The 13,413-nt window shown below is 39.4% G+C and overlaps 2 long non-coding RNA genes across 2 annotated transcripts; one reads left to right on the forward strand and one right to left on the reverse strand.

The window, feature by feature from the left end:
• The first annotated feature begins 222 nt into the window (after nt 1-222).
• On the forward strand, nt 223-1,079 carry LOC130014315 (uncharacterized). The gene is made up of 3 exons (XR_008789268.1): nt 223-304; nt 744-836; nt 980-1,079. It is a non-coding gene; the product is annotated as an uncharacterized LOC130014315 (long non-coding RNA).
• A 2,070-nt stretch (nt 1,080-3,149) lies between these two features.
• On the reverse strand, nt 3,150-10,040 carry LOC126832070 (uncharacterized). The gene is made up of 3 exons (XR_007684542.2): nt 9,982-10,040; nt 4,778-4,962; nt 3,150-3,999 (listed from the first exon to the last, which is right to left on the reverse strand). It is a non-coding gene; the product is annotated as an uncharacterized LOC126832070 (long non-coding RNA).
• Between the last annotated feature and the right edge of the window lie 3,373 nt (nt 10,041-13,413).

Genomic DNA, 13,413 nt, shown 5'->3' on the forward strand with positions numbered 1-13,413 from the left:
ACATTGAAGTCAATGGGCAAATAATTGCTAGTCTGAGCCCATACGCAGAACAGAGTTGTCTTTCCTTGGGATGAGTTATTGTTGATGATTTCATACCTCTTTTAGGCTCCGCCCACATGTCATAATAGCGATGCCAAACGCCGCTAGAGGCGCTGGCTGTCCTATTATTGGTGTGCTAAAAAACCTGACCGAAAAATGTACCGTTTCTACTACGGGGTCTCATGAATATTCAGGAAGTCAAAACGTGGTCACGCGGCACTTTTCCGGAACCTGGTGAGCTGAAGTTAGCGGACTGCCATAGCAGGTAAGATTTTGATCGAATTTTCGCTTATTTTTCTTGTTTTTAATTTTTAAATGTAATAGAAACTTTGAAAAAAAGAGCATTCCGCTCGAGATATCGACATTTTTGGATAGCCTGGTATATATTTTGTATAGTTTGAGCTTTTGTTTTGCCAAAATCCCCCGTAGGAATTGGCAATAAGACGGAAAGTAGAACCGGGGAAGAATCAGGGAAAGACAACTCTTGGTAGGTGCGTGTATGGGATCAGACCACAATGAATGATTTATTTTTTTTTAACCTAACTTTTGCAAACTTAAGTGTGAACTATTTAGATGTTTTTGCAAATTTAATAACATTACTTGTAAAAAAAAATGGACTTTTGAGAAAAATATATCCCCAAATATTGAAATAAGACTGACTTGGCATAGGCAAAATGAAAATGTGTATCTCATTTATTTTAAAGCTTATATTTACTATGGAAGAAGAGTATTCACAACCATTATTCATAACAGATTCTGAGGAGAGTGAAAAAGAAATTGGAGAAAGTGAATCTCAAGTAAGGCATTTCAATCTGTACTTTAGGACAATTATTATACTATGTTTATTTGATGCAGCACTCTTTTATTATAACTTTAAAAAACATAATCGGAAGAGGCCAGGGATTATATTGCTCTGTTCCAAATCAATTTTATTTTCCAGGCACAGACGCAAGCTCCAAGATTCATGCCACTTTTCACTCCACGCTTTAGTTCTGAGAATACAGCATTGATATTTTTTATCACTGTATGCAATTTTTTACTCATTTTTGTACATCTTTTTTTTTTAAATTTTATAACCAGAGATATTTGTTATTTATAGAGAAGGGGTGATTCTTTCTTTAATAATGTCATAACATTCGATTACTTATACATGTAACTTTTTGTATTTGCATATGACTTTGATGACGTCCAGTCATGCCAAAAAAGAAATTATTTTGTCATGTGTAATCCCTGTGATTATATCATATATTGTTAATTTTTTTAAGTTTTATATTTTTGGTTTTGTAGTTGGTAGTTTTGATATGATTGATGTTGATCATGATACACAGTTTTGTTTTCTGTTATTTTTAGATTTAGGTCATAAGTTTTCACCCAGAAAAATTCTGTTATTTATTTATTTTTGTTGATTTTAAGTTTTATTGATTTTGTTAATTGATATAAAGATATTTTTATTGATCATAATACTTGTGATTTTCCATTCCTGAAACAACTATTTTTGTCTGTGTGTTTTGCATGTGTATGTATCCAGGAAAAGACTGTGAATATTTTAATAGCCTCTAGACCTACAGGGGGGTTGGATGGCTGAATGGTTAGCGTGCGCGTGCTGTATCAGAAAGTCTGTCATTGAGTCGACTGGCGTGGTTTCGAATCCCCGGTTGTACGTGACAAGGAGTAGGGTCGCCTGTCCAACCTCGTGGGTTTTCTCCGGGTCCTCCGGTTTCCTCCCACTGCTAAAGACCCCTACGCGCAAGCGAATTATTGAAATAAAATTAAACCCTATGTTAGTCCCGAAATGACCTAGTTTGTGTCGAGTGGACGTTAAACCCCATTTCTCTCTCTCTCTCTAGACCTACAGTTGACCCGTGACCTTACACTTTCTGTATGACCTTGACATGGTATAGTCAAAAAATGCAATTCAAGTAGCTGATGCCTAATAAAAAAACACGATAACAATGTGAAAACATTATTTGTGTATCTATCACATCAAAAAACGGGTTGCGTAAATATTTCAAAGCCCTGGGACTTCTACATGGTTTGTTATTAACTATCACGTCATTTTTTTGCTGTGACCTTGAACGAAAATTGTCTCGGTCGTAAGTTTGAGAGTCTGTAGCACACACACTATATAACCGAAGAGTCTCCCGATAATTTGATTCAATCCAGTACATCTTGAACTTCAAATTCTGCAAGTTTCGTGGATCTACCTATTATAGTGTCTGAGATATTAGCTTCGGTCAGGTTTTTTACGTTTTTAAAAAAAAGCTGTATTTTGGTGCCTCCAATTCGCGGTCTTCAAAATGCCATAACTTTTTTAATTTTCAATATTTTTTCAAAATTCTTTCAGATTATTGAATCTAAATAGTTGACGCTTGCAGTGCAATAATCATATTAGAGACATTTTGTGTATTTAAAAACCCTTTGGCAACGCTAGTCATAAAAAGATAATGCAGTCGAGATAAAACACGTTCGCTAATGCAATGTAGAAGTTACTAAGACGAAGATGTAATGTAGATAGTGAAATGTAGAAGATGCCAAGACAATTATGCTTTGTTCAATGTTCAATGTCGAAAGTGAAAAGACATTGCACGTATCATTTTAGGTATTGTGTCGATTGTTTTATGTAAAGTAACATTTGTATTTTGAATTAGCGGTATCATGACATAAGTAATAGAGGTATTTTGTATTGCAAAAGCAGTATTAGACATAAGTACATAACATCTAATTCTGAATACGATTGACCTCCATAGAAGGATACCCAGAATTTTATTCTCCACCTGCGTCCCCCCACCAAAAGCTATTTACTGGGAGGATTTAGCTTTTAATAAACACGTGGCTAACGGTAAGCCCATCACCAAAAAGAAGTGACAATTCCATAGTAGGAGATAGCGGAATGGTCCGACCATATATTGAGTATGACGTTATCGCAACAATCTTACAATGGTAGCGTCAAAAGTCAGTCCGTCAATCGATGCGCGATTGTCCAAGGAACACGATTGCCATTTTCAAGTCGATCTTATTTGAATGAACGTCGAGTTTGGCCTTTTTCGCCCCCCTCCCCCTCCCCAAGAACAACAAGATAAACCCAAAAATAATTAAGATATATACAAGGATAAGCTATAACAGTTTTATATCCCAAAACCAACAGTAATACATAATAATATATATCCTAGCGGCAATATTCATATTCATATCCAGTTGACGGTCAACTTCCTTTTTATTCATAACATCAGTAAAAGACCAAATCACAGACTCCACCAGAAATATGAATATAAAAAATGGATAGACCTTAGTCATGCATACATTCCAAAACCTGCTGCGATGAGCACCAATTATTTGAACTTGTTATAAAACGCAAAGCACCAAACCCTCTAGCCACGCCGTAGTACAATACACATGTGCGCTTGCTATGCAATTCGAACGGTTCATACTTCCGACTATTTTTAGAAACAAATTGTTAAGAAACAACCCCCTTCAACTGTGAAGGGTGACTGGTTAATTATGTCTATTGGCGTATGAATACAAACATGCAATAATATATAAATGTAGTCCAAAAAGAAGCATGCGACATGCACTTGAGAGTTCGTACAATCAACATCGTTTTTTGTTCTTTTCTCCATCCATCGATTGTCGAAGCCATTTAGTTTGCTATTTATGGGCCCAGTCTGGGTATATATTTCAGGATCCCCTATACATCGTACGCACATAGATACTATGGATACATGTCGAAACCCCCTGGCCTAAGCACCAACTCTTTGAACTTGTTGAATAATGCGAAGCACCAAATAATCTCGCCCCATTGTAGTAATTATTTGCGTTTGCAGTGCAATTCGGGAGGTTCAACTGTGAAACAGAAAATCTAGTTAATTTAAATACACGCAAGGCAAAATTACGACAGTCATCCTTCATATTTCTGAGAAATAATTCATCGCACCATGACCTTGACATTCCAAGTGAATATGCCTGAAAATATAAATCATAGTCAATATTCACACATTGATCAATTGAATGACGTATCTAAATTATTCATATTTGTCAATGTCACCGTCGTAACATTGGATACCCCGGAAAGCTAATTTCAAGAGATGCCTTGTGCGAACCCGTGTACGCTTAACGTCAGATTGTTATAACAGTCTTTGAGAAAATGAAATTAACCCCCTTTTCCGAAAGCCTTGTGGCTGCAGAAGAGCCCTATCGATATTTCCCGTTCTCCGCCGCCATCTCTTGCAAAATGTGAGCGTATTTTCCATGGCAACTGCGTGTTTTGGAGACGATGATAGAAAATCAAAATCTACTGAAGGGCATGGTTTTTCGGAATATAACCATGGCCTGCAGCTGCAGTAAGGATAAACAAAGGGTATTTAGTTCTATTTCTCGATAATGAGCAGTCCATACTGAAAGACAGTCATTTGTGCCTGGTTAATCAAATTATTTACATTTTCTTTTTGTCGTTTGTGCGTCAGACATTTTTATTTCTCCCACATTGACTTTTGTGCAGCAAGTCTTATCATTACAAATAGCGCTCGAGATCGTAGAGAACCCGACCCAGGGAACCGGTTTTTAACTGTTCTTTGTGTATTATATGTTGGATATCAGGCGCCCATTGTGTCTCAGGAAGATAATAAATTCAATATTGATTTAAATGGATCAATATTGAATTCTAATTCGTGTTTTTATTATCGAATATTATGGGTAATACTGAAATAGAGTCTGATCTATATTTAAATAGACTGTTACTTACACATGTATAGCAGAGATCATGTTGATCACATGCTTGTTGAAATCGTCGTTTGAAAGGTAAGTTGAAAGGGTCGGTGCATCCGTCGTGTTCATAAGAAAATGCGCCGCAAGTAATCCTCCCTTCTACAAATCCGACCACAAGAATGGTGAACAGGCAAAATATGATGATTACCTCCACTTTCATTTCTGTTGAAACAGAGAGTTATTTTTTTTTTTATTAAATATTATGTGATGAACGTCATGGTATAAACTCTTGGCTGAAGGCTTGGGGGGGGGGGGGCGGCTGCTGAGTGAGTATACCACTGACTCGCTACTTTATACTATTATAAACAAAATATGGTTTCCAGACATCAGCATTACATATCGTACTATAGCAGTGGCGTCGTGCCCATTGGGGCCCGAGGCCCCCCTCCCCAAATTCTCAGGGAAATAAAAATATTTTTATTGATATTATTAAGACAGAAGACCTGTCCGTTTGTTTTAGTCATCACACGGTCTCCAGGAATTGTATAATTTGTCATTATATGTGTTTAGTTTATTGCACTTTAGTTTAGATGTCATTTGTTAAGGCCTCGCCCAACAGCAGCCTCGCTTCATACACTCTATCATTTACAAATTTTTCAGAATACCAATGATAAAATATACAACCAATATAAATACCTCAGTTAAACACACTCTGATAAATGATAAAAAATCTACATATTAATATTAAGAAAGTTAGAGTTTGCTGTAGCTAGAAAAACATCAGCTAAAACCGATCGCGACACTAAAAGAAAACATGAATATGAAACGCGGAAATTCTTTATGAGGCAACTTCCATGTTCGCAAATTGGCATACGAGCGGCGTTTCATGAAATTCAAAATTTAAATGGTGTGATGAAAAGATAAGACGTTACCCATACTATTAGAAACACGCCTGTTCAAAATCTAAGCCATGATAAATGTAACATTGAAGCTAATAAATTAAATAGAAAAATCTCTGAATTGACTTCGGAACTTGAAAGCGCGCATAAACATAAACTTGAGATGCACCTTGATCTCAACGAATTGTTACGATCTAAAGCCCAATTAGAAAAGGCCCATGAAAACGCTAAGCTTGAAACTGAGAGATTGTGCGTGAGAGAAAACTTTTTAGAGTCGAGCAAGAGTGACGTAATATGCGAGCTCATTGAACATCAGAAACAGATCGAAGACCTTAAAGAAGAAAATGAACAGGATTTGAACGAATGTTACGACTATGATGAAAACGGTTTTTATGATGGTCCACCCAATATACTTGGCCCTGTAATTTAAACTTTAAATTGAGCTTATAAATTATAATTAACGTCTACGGGCTATAGCGTTTTAGTTACCAGGGTATATTGTTAGTATAGACGATAGATTTATAGGATTAATGCCCTAGGTGATGCATGGGGATATATAGACCCAAATGACAGAATTAGGGGGAAGCTTGCTTAACACGTGTCTTGGGAGATCAGCTTGGGTCGCTTTCCTAAAGACAAACCTTATTGACCTGTATTTGGATATTTGGAGACATAAGTTTATGTGCTTATTTACTATTAAGCAGTGAACCAATAATTGTTATATTAATTGTCTGCTGTAATTTATGTTGATTACTGTTTACCAAAAGAATATAGAGAAATATTAACAGCCACAACAGTCTTGTCTTCATTCATTCAACAACGAGAAATCCAGAAAAGATACCAAAAATTGCACTTGTACAGTACCCTGATCTTCCAGAAGGCAATAAATGATGCTTTGTTTGAGTGTCTGTTTCTACAAGTTGATGTTATATTCAAACGTGTAGTTTAGACTTTAAAATATTACAAAATATATCCCCGGTTGTACGTGACAAGGAGTATGGTCGCATGTCCAACCTCGTGGGTTTTCTCCGGGTCCTCCGGTTTCCTCCCACTGCTAAAGACCCCTACGCGCAAGCGAATTATTGAATTAAAATTAAACTATATGTTAGTCCCGAAATGACCTAGTTTGTGTCGAGTGGACGTTAAACCCCATTTCTCTCTCATAACAAAATATACAAAGTCAAACTGAGCCTACTCCTTGTCAGGTACATGCTTGAGATCGAAAACACGTTACTTGACTAAATAACAGACCTTATGATGTTCAGTAATTAAGCACTTCCTTCTGCCGACAATCCAAGTCACTAATCATATAGTTAATATGAAAACAGATTTATCACAACTGATTAAATCTACCGCTATAACGACAAAAAAGTTTAACCAATCTCGGCTCTGATAAATGTCGCCGGGCATTAATCTGTCTTAATTCGGTTCCTAAGCCCCCACCCCCTCAGTGGCGCCTGATTGGATGGATTTGTTTGAATGAACTGCTGTCGATTTCTCGACTATAGGCACCAGTTCGTCGCATGAGTTACATATTAATGAACATTTTCCACATCCTAACATCAAAAGTTCATTTCGAAAACAGCGGAGCTGATGATTTACCGGAAACTACGTTTAGCGCACAATGTGAGTGATTCAGCGTTATGAGCGTAAAATACACGAAATCTCTGAAGAAACGTGAGTTTGAGCCGCCATCTTGGATCTTTGTGAAGCGATCGGCGGAAGGATATATCACGTGACATTCAAGACATTCAAGGTGGCCGGCGAGTTTTCCAAGAGATAAACGAATGGTAAACTTCTCTCTAGAAGACGAGATTGACATTCTGGTATCGAATTAGGGGATGGATAACTTGGATACGTAAACTACATTTTTATGTGACATGAAATGGGGTTTATTGTCCTGCTCCGAACTTGGCTAATGAAGACGGGCATACGACATACAGTGCTATGAGGGAAATTTTGCCCGGACACCTGCACTACGGCCTATTCTTATATCGAATTCCAACTGTCAAGAATCTTTTACGTGTACCCCGATGTGTACACGGGAACTCGTTTGTTTGTCCCATCGGAACGACTAGACAGCTGTCCTTGGCAGGCCCTCCGTCATGCATCACTGACAAGGGGGAACCACGTCGGAAAATATGGGTGAACTTTCTCGGTCAATGCAGAAATCGAACACCCGCCCTCCAGGCTAGCGAGCCGGCGTCTTAACCACTTAGCCAACGTGATCCCCTATATCAAATGAATACGTAAGATACACTTTCATCGCGTGCAATAAAATTATGTATAAATCTGATATAAAATAAACTTTCTACCAGTGTCGTATAAGTTCATCCGGATTTTCCGGTGTGGTTTCACCTTGGCAGTTGTGCACGACAGAGCGTCTTGCAAGGGCAGCTGTCTAGTCGTTCGGATGGGATGAGGAACCGAGATTCCGTGTACACATTTGGATACACGTAAAAGATTCCTTGGCTGTTGGAATTTGATAATGTAAAATGAAAATATTGAACATTTCATTCACATTGCTTCAATCTGAGCCGAGGTATCACTGTTTGTAGTTTTGACATGATGTGTACATTTGGTAACCAGGACACTGGTATATTCAAGACTTTGTCTCGCTCTCCCATTTTTAAATTAAATTTTTAAATGGCAAACCGTTCTAATCTAGTGAAAATCTCGTGTATCCGATGCCTACAATGGGCATAATGTATGTTTAAGGCTACCTTGACTCAGTCAATAAAATTAAATATATACTCAGCCAAATTAAAAACTTGACACTGATGAATTTCAACAAAAAATTTTTTCTGGTAAGTCAAATAAATTTTAAAGTGTTTCTAACGATAGTAAGTAGTAGGGAGCCACGGTGGCTAGGTGGGTAAGGCGCTGGCTCGCTAGCCTGGAGGTCGGGTGTTCGATCCCTGCATTGGCCGAGAAAGTTCATCCCGATTTTCCGACGTGGTTTCCCCTTGTCAGTGATGCAGGACGGAGGGCCTGACAAGGACAGCTGTCTAGTCCTTCGGATGAGACGAAAAACCGAGGTCCCGTGTAAACATTGGAATGCACGTAAAAGATCCCTTGGCAGTTGGAATTCGATATAAGAGTAGGCGATAGTGCCGCTGCCCGGGCAAAATATCCCTCATAGCACACTGTATGGCGTATGCCTGTCTTCATTAGCCCAGTATAGGAGCAGAACAGTAGGACGTTAAACCCCATTTCATTTCATTTCATAAGTAGTAAGAAGCCTTTAATTTCATAAAATTGTATCACGTGACTTTTGAGCCTATAAAGATGAAAAACCTGAAAAAACACCACAAACTCGTGAGGTCAATCGATCAAGTTTGCATAAACTGAACACGCACACGTAACTTGAACTGGAAAAACAAATTAAAATTGTTATTTTCATCTTTGTTAGAAAATGATGCGCCTTTCAAATGTAGAACGTCTACGTGCTATAGGTAGGCTCTATGCTGGTCAGTCTGTGGTCACTGTTGCAAGAGCCTTTAATTGTTCACGCCAGACAATAATTAATCTTAGAATGAGAGTGCTTCAAACTGGAACTATTGCCCACCGCCCAAGGGCGGGAGTGCCACGTGTGAAGTCACTCCAGGACGATCAAGCAATACGATTACGTCATCTTAGAAACAGATTTGTCACTGCAACCTCCACAAGTAGAGAGATGTTTGGTGGAAGGGTAACTGCACAAACTGTTCGAAATCGGTTGCAGGCTGCTGGTCTTCGAGCTCGGAGGCCCTATAATGGACCAATATTGACACCTCTTCATCGCCGTAACCGACTTGTGTGGGCCACTTAAGACACTTAAGATTTACTCAAAGACAGTGGAATTCGGTTGTCTTTAGTGACGAATCTCGATTCACTTTGAGATTTGCCGATGGCAGGGTCCGAGTGTACCGCAGACGAGGTGAACGTTACGCTCAAGTATGCGTCAGCAATTGAATCCACCACTGACGTTGCAGGACCTTCAACATGCTCTTGCTGAGCAGTGGCGACGTCTTCCTCGGGTAGTGTTTACTAATGTTCTGAGATCCATGAGAAGACGTTGTGTGGCAGTACGAGACGCTAGAGGAGGCCACAACCGTTACTAAACACTTTATTCCGATTGTTCTCCAAGTCTGTGAATTTCATTTTGGGGGGTACTGTGACATCACGAACGTTATCAATTTCAAGGACTTTCGGCGAGACGTATTCTTGCTTTCTGTTGATGTCAAGGTCGTCTGTGCACAACATAACACTAAAATAGTTGCCTTAAACCAAATATTAAAAATCTAGTCCCAAAAATCCCGAGTGTCAAGTTTTTAATTTGGCTGAGTATATTTAGTATTACCTTGCGTTCTGTTGAGAATCCCAGTCATTCATCAAACACGTGATATATAATCAGCTTTACCACAAGTGATGCAAGATTCTAGTTCCAGGCCAATTTTATACGTTCTCCCAACTTGATTACGTGATGGTGAAATTAATACATTTTATCTTCCGTTTCTGGAATCTAAAATGACGAGCCAATCAGCTGCCCCCTTCTTAAATAACGAACCAATCAACCGTCTTCTAGAACACACCATGCCGCTATTTATATATTTGGGAAGTTTAAACATCAAATAGTTTTCCTGGTTGGTGTTTTAACATTTCAGTTCAGTAGTTAGATACATTATACAAGAGCTAAATTTTCCTATTGTAAGACTTTCTTTACGCTTTAAATGTTATTTAAATTATTGCGGCCACGGTAGCTAAGTGGGTAAGACCCTGGCTCGCTAGCCAGGAGGTCGGGTGTGGTTCCCCCTGGCCATTGATGCAGGACAAGGACATCTCTCTAGTCGTTCGGATGGGACTAAAAGCCGAGGTACTGTGTACACATTGGCATGCATGTAAAAGATCCAATGGCAGTTGCAATTTGATATAAGAGTAGGCCGTAGCGCCGCTGTCCCTTATATTTCGTTATATCACACTGTATGACGTATGACTGTCTTTTTAGCCCAGTCATATGGCAATTTAATGAAATAAAGTGGTTTTAAATCGCGAGATGTTTTAATTACCTTTGCAATACGAAGCGCTAGAACTGTTCCAGAATTTTCTAAAGCTCCCTAAACATATTGAAGCCGGTTGACAGATTTCATTTCTTTTCTAGGCCAAGTCAAAGGACAGTGACGTCATTTTGGTAGGCCGAGAAAGTTCATCGGGATTTTGCCGCGTGGTTCCCCCGTATCAGTGGTACAGGGACAACGTATAGCCGTTCGGAAAGGACGAAAAAACAAAGGTCCCGCGTACATTTTGGCGTGCACTTAAATGATCCATTGGCAGTTTCAATTGGATATAAGAGTAGGTCGTGACGCCGATGTCCGGACAAAATTTCCCTCGCAGCACTGTATGACGTATGCCCGTGATATTATCCCAGTCGCAGTAGGACATTAAACCCATTCCAATACATTAAAATACAAGAACAGCATTCCCCCAAAGACAGTCTTGTTTGTCATGTCCAATTTGCATTATTATAAAGCAACGTGGATCTTGACGCCAAATTAGGAATAATTACTTTCCTGAAATGGTATTTCTTAAATTAATTTCATGGGAATCGACATTTTGTGTTAAGGCCATTTAACTCCCTTACAGCGCTCTCTGAGAGAGAGTCCTCTCGACACAAACTAGGTCATTTCGGGACTAACATATGGTTCAGTTTTATTTCAATAATTCGCTTGCGCGTAGGGATCTTTAGCAGTGGGAGGAAACCGGGTGATCCGGAGAAAACCTACGGGGTTGGATAGGCGACCCTACCCCTTGTCACGTACAACCTGGGGATGGAAACCACGCCAGTTGACTCCATGACAGACCTTATCATACAACCCGGACGCGCCAACTATTCAGCCACTTAACCCCTCAGTAGATTTCGTAAAGATTACATAAAAGACCTTATAATCTAGCCAATGAAGTTGGTATTCTAAAATCTTGACAACCCATCCAGACTATATAGTTAGGAAGCTAGGTTCAGGTTGTATCGAAAATCGCGTACAAAATGTCTACTATGTTAAATGAGTGGGCAGTGATGTCCGATACTCTGAACCTTGATTCTTATGTTGCGGCTCCCCTTCCCATGGGGGTGGGGGATCCGAGAAAACTTCGAATTTTCGAGTTTAATTCTACTTTTGCGTACAACAATCAGATGTCGCCAAAAACACTGCTTAAGAAGACCCTCGACCTTTCCTTCCTTCCTTCCTTAAGAACACTTCCTTTACCCCCCCCCCCCCTGAAAGAGGGGTTAATTCGACTTTTGCGTACAACATTAATTTTTCGTTAAAAGTTTCACTATTGATCCGCTAAAACACACCACTAACTTAAGAACGCAAAATCCCCTTCCATTCCGGATAAGAACGACAAAAAAGGGGACCTATGAGTGAAATAAACAAAATGACGATCTAATTCGACTTTTGCGTACAACGAGCAACTTTTGTGCATACGTCGACCAAAATCAGATATCATCAAAAACACTGCTTAAGAAAACACGCGACCCTTCCTTCCTCCCTTAAGAATATCCCCCTTACCCCCCGGAGAGACGAGTTAATTCGACTTCCGCGTACAACATTAATTTTTTCGTTAAAAGTTTCACTACTGGTCCGCTAGAACAGAACACTAACTTAAGAACGCGAAATCCGCTTCTATCCTGGATAAGAACGACAAAACGGGGGACCCATGGGTGAAATTTCCAAAATGACAATTTAATTCGACTTTTGCGTACAACGATCAGCTTTCGTGCATACGTCGACCAACCTTAGATGTCACCAAAAACACTGCTTAAGAAGACCCACGACCCTTTCCCCCTCCCTTAAGAACACCCCCTTTATATGAAAATATCACTTCGTCTGGAAGATCTAGGAATATTATGTGTATGACGAACCCTACGGATTGTATTTATAATATTAGGTGAAACAGAAGGGACGTCAGGAGCTTTTAGGGTCATCAACCGAATCCGCTCTCTTCTCCGAGAGCCGAGCTATATAAAACCCGTACTAACCCGTGGACTAATAGTGCAAAGTTTAACGAAAAAATGAATGTTGTACTCGGCAGTTGAGTTAACTCATCTCTGCTGAGGGTAAAGGGGGGGGGGGGGGTCTTAAGGGGTGACAAATGGATCGGGCATCTACTTAAGCAGAGTTTTTAAATGTAGTCTGAAGTAAATTTACACAGACAGGAGGATGATATTTGTAGACTGAAGTTGACTTAAATCGTCAGTTTTGGCCATTTCACCCTTGCCCCGCCTCCCGTTTTCTACTCCTTATCCGAGATAGAAGGGGATTTCGCGTTCTTAAGTTAGTGTTATGTTTAAGTGAACCAATAATGAAACTTTTAACGAAAACAATTAATGCTGTACGCGGAATTTGAATTAACTCATCTCTAAGGGTGGTGGTGGTGGTGGTGGGTATAAATGGGTGTGCTTAAGGGATGAAAGAAGGGTCGTGGGTCTTCTTAAGCAGTGTTTTTGATGACATCTGAGGTTGTTCGACGTATGCACGAAAGTTGATCGTTGTACGCAAAAGTCGAATTAAATCGTCATTTTGGTCATTTCACCCATGGGTCCCCCGTTTTGTCGTTCTTATCCGGGATAGAAGGGGATTGCGCGTTCTTAAGTTAGTGTTCAGTTCTAGCGGACCAATAGTGAAACTTTTAACGAAAAAATTAATGTTGTACGCGGAAGTTGAATTAACTCGTCTCTCCGGGGGTTAAGGGGTATATTCTTAAGAGAGGAAGGAAGCGTCGCGTGTCTTCTTAT

Source organism: Patella vulgata, chromosome 9 (genome assembly GCF_932274485.2).
Source record: "Patella vulgata chromosome 9, xgPatVulg1.2, whole genome shotgun sequence".
In the NCBI taxonomy this organism is placed as follows: Eukaryota; Metazoa; Mollusca; class Gastropoda; family Patellidae; genus Patella; species Patella vulgata.